Source organism: Phaethon aethereus, assembly GCF_964289735.1.
Source record: "Phaethon aethereus genome assembly, chromosome: 1".
Classification (NCBI taxonomy): domain Eukaryota; kingdom Metazoa; phylum Chordata; class Aves; order Phaethontiformes; family Phaethontidae; genus Phaethon; species Phaethon aethereus.
In genome coordinates, this window is record NC_138575.1 from 1358559 (window position 1) to 1368696 (window position 10138).

The window sequence follows — 10138 nt, forward strand, 5'->3', positions numbered from 1 at the left end:
GCCTAATTTGTTTTCATTTATTCAGTTATGGCTGTCTGGTAATGTGCTTCAAACACCCTACTGTCATGAAGCTGCCCTACTTCCCTAATGAAGCTGAAAATAAGAAATATGTGGCACTGTCTGTGACAGTCTCAATCAGAGGTGACAGGTTGACTTGGCCAAAGGAGATGACATTACCTCTTGTCCGTGGGCTGGCGTTGCTGCTGCTGCTGGGATTATATAACCCAACTTACAGAGGCTTGCTTCCACAACTGACAATGTTTGCATTGTTCACCAAGGATAATAATCTATTACCTTTTCCACCGTCCCCCTTTCCTCCACCACTCCGTTGACTTACCATATGTATTAGAGTAAAATGATTGTTAGAGCTGTAGAGGAGGTCGATTGCCACATTCCTCTCCACCTGATTGCTTTTCAAGGATAATTACTGCAGGTAGCTTTCCTTAGCTCTTCTAACCCTGGAGGAGACAGTAAATGACACATTAAATAACCTAATTTTTACACAGATTTTTGGTTATTCGGGGGAACGTCTGTGCCGAGTCTTAAAGCAGGCAGGAAAAGTGCTTTTGTTAACCCTTTATTGCCATCATGTGAGGAAAAGAGCAGACACTGAGGTCCATAACTTTCAGAATTAATAGCATATTTAGCTGTAAACTTTCTATAAGGTCCATGCAAACGCTACACTCGGGTAAAGCTGCTCTGCATGAGGATGGTAGCTGAAGGCAGTCTGGAAACCTTTGTGTCTGGTTGCAGCTGTGGGCTGACCCGATGAATGAATCTCAGCCCTTGGTACTGTGTAAGGGTGACAGTCCCTTCTCCTCGGCCAACGGACCTGCCTGAGAGCTGCAGCGAAAAGGCAGGCTGGGCTTCGCAGTACTTTCTTAAGTATTACGACAGACTCTGCAAACTACAATCTTTCTCTACAAAATTTTATCAGTCTAGCACAAGGAATCCTGGATCTAACCTCCCTCCGACCATGAAACCAGGAGTTCGGCTTTTGTTAAAGAAAGAAGCATGTGTTAGGGCAGGCAAGCACTTAGGCCATACTGTTATCGATATATCAAGCACACAAGTGATAAAACTACAAGTATTTGTTATGACAGGATTTGTGCTTATTGCTGTGGAATTAAACTGAGAATGTTTCCTTAATGTGGCTTGCAAAAGGCGTTTTTCAAAGAAATAGCATTACTAAACCCATAGACCTTTTAAAATATGCTTTTGTTCAAAATAAACCAGAGCAACTTTTAAAGCACATACGTTTACTTAAGTTTTTCTTCCTGTACCTTAATTTAAACGCTTCTTTTGCTGTTTTGTTTTGTGTTTTTTTTTTTTAAGGACAAAACATCCCCTACAAACCAACCCATAAACTCAGTTCTCACAACTGCTGATCTCCACCCACCCGCTGCTGAGGAAAGGCCTTCTTGTCTGACATATTTTGGATGTTCTATGCTGATGTATCTATAGAAATCTAAAAAAGAAAAACAGAACTATGGGCTGTAGCTTCACAGTGTTTGTGCTTGTTTAAAAAGTTATTTAAAAATAAATAAAGCCTCTCCAAGCAGTAAGGCATGAAAACCAGAGACATACAACCTATAATGAAAGCAGGGTGCTGTTTTCATTATATTTCATTATATTTCATTATATTTCATTATATTTTCATTATATTTCTCAACTGGGAGAGCTCTGCAGCTCCAGATGAGTTATTTCAGCATCTGAACTTCATCTCTTTCTGAAAAACGGCACCTAGCATTTCCCTGTGTTCCCTACTGGTAGTACATAAACTAAAAAATAAATACATATAAATTAACAAACCCCAACTAGAGACAGCAGACATCTGAAGGATCCGTTAAATATTTAAGTAGCAGAAATGCAGTATAAATACTACTATTTTCAGCATGTGCTAGGATCCAGAGCCCAGGACTAGCTGGAAAGTTCACGATTTTCTCTCTGATGTTTTATCTTGTATTTTCATAGCAAATGTGTGATTTCCCCCTCAGGCCAGGGGCTGGGAATTTAGCTGTACCTTTGCATGATATCATGTATCCTGACACAAGGGACACCTCTCCAGCACTGGTTTTTTTTTCCTTCCTTCACATGGTGACCACACACTGAAGGAGTCTGGAGTGGGTTTTTTTCTGGTTAACCTTATTACACCCCTTGCTTTAAGATTCCTCTGGTATTCTCTGCTTTAGAGTGGTTTAGAAAAAAATCTAGTTCCCCAACAACTAAGTGTGCACGTAAAGGAATACCATCAATGCATCCAAATCCTTTTAGTCTTTAATAAACTAAGGTCGTGAAGGTAAGTGTTTCTTCAAGGGGGCAAGGGAGTGAATTAATTATTAACGACTCAGAAACTCAGAAAAGCCCTGGGTATTTGGCTCAACACTCTTTTCCTCCCCCAGTGTCTCTTTTCCACAATATTTATGTAAAAAAAAACCACAAACCCAGACAAAAAACCCAGTACATAGACAATGTACATTTTTCTACATTATATATTTAAATGTGTTTCATATAAGGTTTCTGTGGCTTTTCAGTGCCTTCTATTTTTACGGAGATAGAGAATAGAACTACAAATTCTTACCTGAATGTCTGCATGGTAGAGGAGTGTATAAACTGTTATCTTTGAATACTATTTATTTCCACCACCACTACCAGTTATACTTCCTAAAGATATGCCTCTGTACAGAAAAAAAACTGTTTGTAAAAAAGTAACTAGGGAAAGATACACCTTTTAAGTATTTGTGTCTCATCACATATTTATCACAAAGACTGTACTTCTATTGAGATGTGCTATGTTGAGTGAGGGTATCTTCTGGAAAGCGTGTGTTTCAGTTCACGCTGATAAAAACTACTGGCCTCACTATAGACTGCACAGTGCTCTGCAGAGCAGCTGCAGGGCTGAAATGCCAGTTTAACAGGAATAGAGGGAACCTCTATTTTAATAAGTTTATTCCACTTACAAACAGATGCGGGTAACTCAAACAGTGTAATACTTTAAAGACTTTCCCTCGAGGTGTTTGAGCAGTATATTAACTGAGGCCCCTCTAAAAAAATCCCTTACTTTGGACAGTCCCAGATGCTGCTTCTCTAGCAGTACTAGAAAAGACTCCATCCTTCTATTGCACTTCTCAAACTGCAAACAGGTAGCAATTTAAAACTTCTTTGCTTCATGGTGAGCATTTTCTTCTCCTTAAAAAAATCTCAAAAGAGCTAGGAGGCAGCAGCTCTTTATTTTGATTTACAGCAAGAAAGTTTCAGAATGAAGTTTCAGATGGTTTCTATACAGCTGAAGGAACTTCTGTTATCTTACCCCAAACATGACTGTTGATTCCAGGAATGCTCGACTGTTCTCAGTTTCTGTTCCACATGGTACATGCAGAGCTTTTTTTTTTTTTTTCAGCCTACAGGTGGTTGCTGAAGGTTTTGCTGTTGGTAAGTCATTTTCTTCAGTACCTCAGTAGTGATTCTTCTATTTTTAGCCTTGTTTCCTAGGGATATAAGGCATGTGCAATTACGCTATTAGTTTCTCAGTGCTCTATAAGCAACTTCTGAACCGGTTAGCTAATTATATGCAAATATGAGTGAAGGATAAAAGGCCTCAAAGATATTAAGTTCCTTTCAGAGTTGTGAAAGTCGGCCGCTAGGTAGAGAGTGACCCTACTAACTCCCTAACCAAGGCAAAGGCAGGGGGAGTTCAGCCTTGACCCGTTCGGTCTGGCAGAAAGCAGCAGGTCAGCTCGTGCCCGCGTGATGGCTGGCTGATCTGCGTGTACCCGGCAGATGCTGGCGCGAGTCCGCAGCTGCCTCGTGTGCTGGGGCTGGGGGAAAGAGGAACGCTGTTCTTCAGGACATGGGGAAGGTTTATGGTTAGTGCTGGGAAGAGACAACAGGGAGGCAGTGCAGAGCGCTGCAGGGAAAGGATGTGAATCTGTATCACATTGGCTTTCATTAATTCCACAGCTTATGGAACAACTTGTTAAAAAAAAAGATATCAATTTTTTGGAGTAAGGAACATAAGATATGATGTTTCCCCACACAGCCTTCTCAGTAGTAATTTGATTCTCAGTTTGGATGTGGTCCCCTGGCTGTGCATATACATTTTCTTCTCTCTCTGTGAAAAAGACCATAATGTAATATCTCTCCTTTCTCTTACGTGAATATTTCCATAAAAATAATGATACTGAGATGTCCTGGCCTGACAGCTGCCAGAGCTAAAGCATTCTTTATTTATAACTACATATTTATAACTACAGCAGTGACTTTATGAGGTCAGGTTTATTATACTCTTATTTTGCAGAAACTTCCCTTAATTATTTATCAAAAGTCTTCCATGTGTAAACAGTAGCCTGTTTCATAGCCAGGTCCAAGCATCTTCACAAAATATAACAGTTGACTGCACAGGCTAATTTTTGTCTCCTTGATCTAATATTTCAGACCAGCTTGTCACTAGTGTTACTTCTTTTTAGCCTCAATAGTTAGTAAAATGTGGTCTCTTGCCAGCTGTTTTTGCTGAAAGGAGATAATGAGGATAATTATGATTGCTTCTTTTATGCCATGTGGTTTGTTAATAAAAATTACACAAAAAAAAATTTCCATGAACACAGTAAAAATCAAATACTATTTCTTCCATTATTCATTCCAAAACTCATTCAAGAGTTTTACTTACTGAGAAAAATCTGCAGACCTTCTTTCTGAGCCACGCTACCGAGCCTTTCCCTATTCTCTCTCGTTCTTTTGCTTCTTTCACTGTCTTTCTTGGCTCCTTCTGATCAGGTACCAGGATTCCTCTGAGATTTTCCTCAACAGTGAATTTTCTTCTGGCAGGGCTATTTTAATCTCAAACAACTAATTGATTCAGTTGCCTGTGGCCTCTTAGAGACAGGAAAGGGAGAGAAAAGCAAGAATAGGAGCTGCTTTAGTAAGCTTAGCCACTGAAAACAAGACTCAAACCACAGACATGCCTAGAACAGCCAAAGACCAAGGCCCTGCATCTATTCAAATGGCAAGGAACCACTTTACAATTTGTCTTCTACGCTGCCCTGACAAGCTTGGTCTGTGAGACACGGTAACAGTATTCCTCGTTTTCCTTCACTGCTAAATACGAAGAAGTTCAGCTGCTCCATCATTTAGTCTGAGTAGAAGAGAGATAACATGCTCATTAGCTTCAGTGAAGTTCAATACTCCTCACTGATCAGAAAGCAATTCCCTTAGCACATTCTCCTGGATCCCACTCATGGCAACAGAGCCATGAGAGCGAAAAGGATGGTATTTTCTAGAGAACACAAAATACCCATAAGTAAAAGTATTTGAGATGTATTTTTTTCTACGCTGAATGTCTTATCACTTGTTCTTGAAAACATGTTACACATCCAGAATACAAGAGAAGTTTTTTGCACTGGATTGAGAGAGAGGTCTGCATCGTATTCACAGTAACAGCATTCAACTGGTCAGGCACTCAAACACATTACTTTGGAAAGATAAAATGGTGTTTTCCACTTACCCAATCCCTTTCTGCTCAAGGCAAGTAAGTCTAATGGTTTCCACTCAGTGTTTCAAAATCGCCTTTCAAAACATTCTCCTCAGCAGCATCTTGCTCTCTGCTGACACCCATGCTCAGCCATGATGTCAGGTGATGAGCCAGCTGCTATTATTTCCAAAGTTTTCTGGTCTCATTTCTCCATCCAACTTGTGCTCCTGGCTCAACTTTCCTTCTTGATGAAAGAGATAATTATTAGACATGTGTTTTGCCAAGGAGTGCCAAAGGCAGCCTTTGCTTTTTCTATTCCTGAGCTCCTCCTCTAGTCATCACCTGGTTTTGCTCATTCCTGTCATTTAGCCTTCTTTTGATATCTAATCTACATGTAGTGATAATTATTTTCCTTCAAATGTTTCCTCCTTGCCACTTTCTTCCCTTCTTTCACTGATCCCTTTATTTCTCTTCAGGTTTTACTGGGCTCTTGTTCTCTTTGTTGTTCTCATCTCTTCTTTTGCTCTCATTTCTGGGAGTTCTTCAGATCATTCTTCATTAAACTGCATTTTCCTCTGCTCAGTCACCGGTCTCGCTCATTCTCTACATACACTTCTGTTTTCATGCTGAAATACTGTCCCTGTAAACATTTCCACCACTACAGAGTTGTTCTGTCCCCCTTCAGTACTTGTACATTTGTAGCCAAATACGTCCACTCTTCTATCAGTATTAAAAAAGCTCCTTTATAGAGTCCGCATACCTTGTAACCACCACATCACTTCACAGCATCCAAAGCAACAGGCGAATGCTTGTTAATCATTAGAATTCCAGGAGATAGAAATTTGTGTTTGTAATAAACCCAACAATCTCTGTAGCTGCCAGGAAGAGCAGGAAGGATGGTTGGACATTTTTGTGGATCAGATTTACAATCCTCTACCCACAGTCACTTCCAATGCTGATTTATTTAAATGTCTGTATATAGCAAACTACAATATATACAAACTTCATACCAGGGGACAAAACAAAGGCTGGACAGCTGTTATGTCCAATAGGCAAAATAAAAAGTAAAGACATCTCTGCTCCTAAAGTGCTTTTTAAAAAAAGAAATTACACATTGGTCTTCAGTACTTACCATTGCATTAAAATGATGAGCCTTTCTGATATTTGAAACTTATTTTATAGCCTCCAGCTCCCAAAATTAAGAGAATTCTTCGTTTTGTTAAAATTAATCGTTCTGAAACAAAGCTGTCTTCCTACAGGTTCATGTCCCACTGCCCTGAAATACCGCTCTGTCCTCCTCACTGCAGTGACAGCACAAGCCTCTGCCAAAGAGCTCAGAGATGGGTTGACATTTCCTCAGTGGAGATTAAGAGTGTCTCTCTCCCATACACTGCGCAGCTGATGATTTTCATGAAACACATAGGAAATTCATATATTTGAATTGTTACTTCTGTGCCAGTACTGGTTGAAATCGGTCAACCAGCTCAGAAGTTATTGCAGATGGGCTGACAGGCAACCTCTGTGACAGTGCAAGTCCTGTTTCCTTAGGAAGTCGCACTAAAATAAAACTCCTCCAAACTCCTACCTGTCAAGATTTGGAAGATGAACTTGAAAAGATGATGAAGAGCACCCAATGGTCTTGCATACCAGATAGCTGATTTAGAGAGGTTAATGTTTGAGATGAGATAAAAATAAATCCGTGGTTTAGGCAGAGTCGTTGATGTGTTGGGGTTTGGCAAGGGTGTAATTATGAGCTATTTTTTTCTGTGAGGCGATTCAGCTCCTACCAATATTTTTCACTTGTGCTTTTTGATTTTTAGCACTTTGCAAGTGAAAGCCTGGAGCTGAGGAATGCAGAAAAGACACCCGTCTCCCATCCTTTCTCCAAAGTTTTAGAAAAATGGTATTATGGCTGTGAAAAAAGGGCTGTCCTAAAAAGGCACTGAAATGAACCCTTCAGCTACCTGCTCCTCCCTCTGACTCCTCCACCTCTATCACTTCCTCTGGGTCTCAGACTTTGGCTTAATTTTCATCACTGTATGTCGATTTCTTGAAAACATCCAAACTCTGTTACATGTAGTCTTTTGTGCTCGCCATGCAAAATTGTAGCTCTCAAAGGAGCCAAAAGCAGAGGTTGTTTTAACAAATGTTTCTGTGGTATAGGATGCTGGGTCAGCTGGTTTAACAACCAGACAACGCCCCCCATTTTCACATCACAGTATCAAAGGATGAAGGTGTAGGCCATGCCTCTCCCAGCAAGGGCAGGAAACTGAGGCATAACATCTCCCAACTCGAGGATTTTTGCCCACAAATAATGCAAATATTCATTTAATAGCCTACCAAACACCAATCTTTCCCATAACCTTTGAAAAGCACAACTTCCTTCCCTCCTCCTCTCAGCTCTAAGTTGTTGTGGTACTGTTTTTCTCCCCTCCCTACGACCTTTCGCTAGTACTTTTGGGCAGGCCCCTTTTTGCTTTGTTTCTGGCCCGGCTCCCTCCGAGCGCAGAGGGCGGGATGGCGGCGGCAGCAGCTCCACTCAGATCCGGAAAAAGCTTTTCCCGCCTTTATCCTCAGGCGACCGTTGCGATTGCAACGGTCGCCAGCAGCGCGCGGCGCGCACCGCCCCCCTGCGGCGGATTGGACGAGGGGCGGTGCGTCAGTGGCCGCCCCCGCCCCTTCCTGCCTTCCCGCCTTCCACTGCGCATGCGTTGGTTGAGGAGCCGGGACGGTGGGTGCCATGGCAACGCGGTGCCGGAGGTAAGCGAGGGGAGGTCGCGCCCGCCGGCGACGGCCGTGAGGGGAGGTTACGACCGGGGCCGGGACCCGTCCGGTGCTCGGGGCCCGCTGCAGGCAGAGAGGGGGCTCCAGTAGGCTTCGCTTAAGCGTTTTGTTTTTATTTCTGTGTCTCTGTGGGACGGGCGGCTCTCCGCTGGCGGGGGGAAGGCTGTGGAGAACTTGTTGCCTTTTCACGCGGGGATGTGGAGGAAGCTCTCCACAGCTTCGTTTCTTCAGCCCGTGCTGTGGACACAAGGAGGTGAGGTCCTGCCTGTGCTTACAGGGGATCCCTGCCAGTAGGGATGCGGTCGGTTGGCCTGGGGCAGTCCAGCAGCGAGGCCATGGGCTCGAGGCTCGGCGAGTGCCTTTTGCAGGTCTCTGACCCCGAGCTGAGGTTCAAGTTTTACTTTTTTTCCCTGTCTAGTCTTGGGTTGTTAAAGGAAATCTCAACGGCTTTGCTGAAAAGCTCTGAGTCCTGGAATCTGGCAGAGGTAGTAGATGACTTCATGGGTGATAGTCCGCAAAAAAAATGCGGTGTTCCCCAGGGCTCAGTTTTGCGGCCGGTCTTGTTTAATATCTTTATCAATGACGTGGATGAGGGGATCGAGTGCTCTCTCAGTAAGTTTGCAGATGACACCAAGTTGGGTGGAAGTGTTGATCTGCTGGAGGGTAGGAGGGCTCTGCAGAGGGATCTGGACAGGCTGGATCGATGGGCCGAGGTCAACTGTACGAGGTTTAACAAGGCCAAGTGCCAGGTCCTGCACTTGGGTCACAACAACCCCATGCAACAATACAGTCTTGGGGAGGAGCGGCTGGAGAGCTGCCTGGCGGAAAGGGACCTGGGGGTGCTGGTTGACAGCCGGCTGAACATGAGCCAGCAGTGTGCCCAGGTGGCCAAGAAGGCCAACAGCATCCTGGCCTGTATCAGCAACAGTGTGGCCAGCAGGAACAGGGCAGGGATCGTGCCCCTGTACTCGGCACTGGTGAGGCCGCACCTCGAATCCTGTGTTCAGTGTTGGGCCCCTCACTCCAAGAAGGACGTTGAGGTGCTGGAGCATGTCCAGAGAAGGGCAACGGAGCTGGGGAGGGGTCTGGAGCACAAGTCTGATGGGGAGCGGCTGAGGGAACTTGGGGTGTTCAGTCTGGAGAAGAGGAGGCTGAGAGGAGACCTCATCGCTCTCTAGAGTTACCTGAACGGAGGTTGTAACAAGATGGGGATCGGTCTCTTCTCCCAAGTAACTAGGAATAGGATGAGAGGAAATATCCTCAAGTTGCACCAGGGGAGGTTTAGACTGGATATTAGGAAAAATTTCTTTACTGAGAGAGTGGTCAAGCATTGGAACAGGCTGCCCAGGGCGATCGTGGAGTCACCGTCACTGCAAGTATTAAAAAAAAATGTGTAGAGATGGCACTTTGGGACATGGTTTAGTGGGCATGGGGGTGTTGGGTTGATGGTTGGACTTGATGATCTTAATGATTCTGTGATTCTAAGATTCTAAAAGCTTTTAGGTATGGCACACCTCAATCTGTTTTTGCAAGGGCCTAACTTTAACTATTTTTTTCTTTTTCCCCTTTAACTGTAAAGTTTAGGGGGGAATGATACTAATGCCTGTGTGACTGTGTGTTGCAGGGTCCGTCTTCAGGGCTTGATGTGGAGTCCCTCTGCTCAGTAATAGGACACAGCCATGGTAATACAGGTTTGATTCTTTTGAAGTGTATTGATATAGCTTTTTAAGAAAACTGAGTTAATATCCAAAAGATTCCATCCCAAGGCTGCAGGAGATAAACTGTTCTGCCCAAATTCACGTTGTGTGCAAGTATGCACCTGATTCTGATTTTTAGCTTTTCTTGTTCTTGGCTACAGGCTGTAAAATTTTGCACACTTCTTATAAA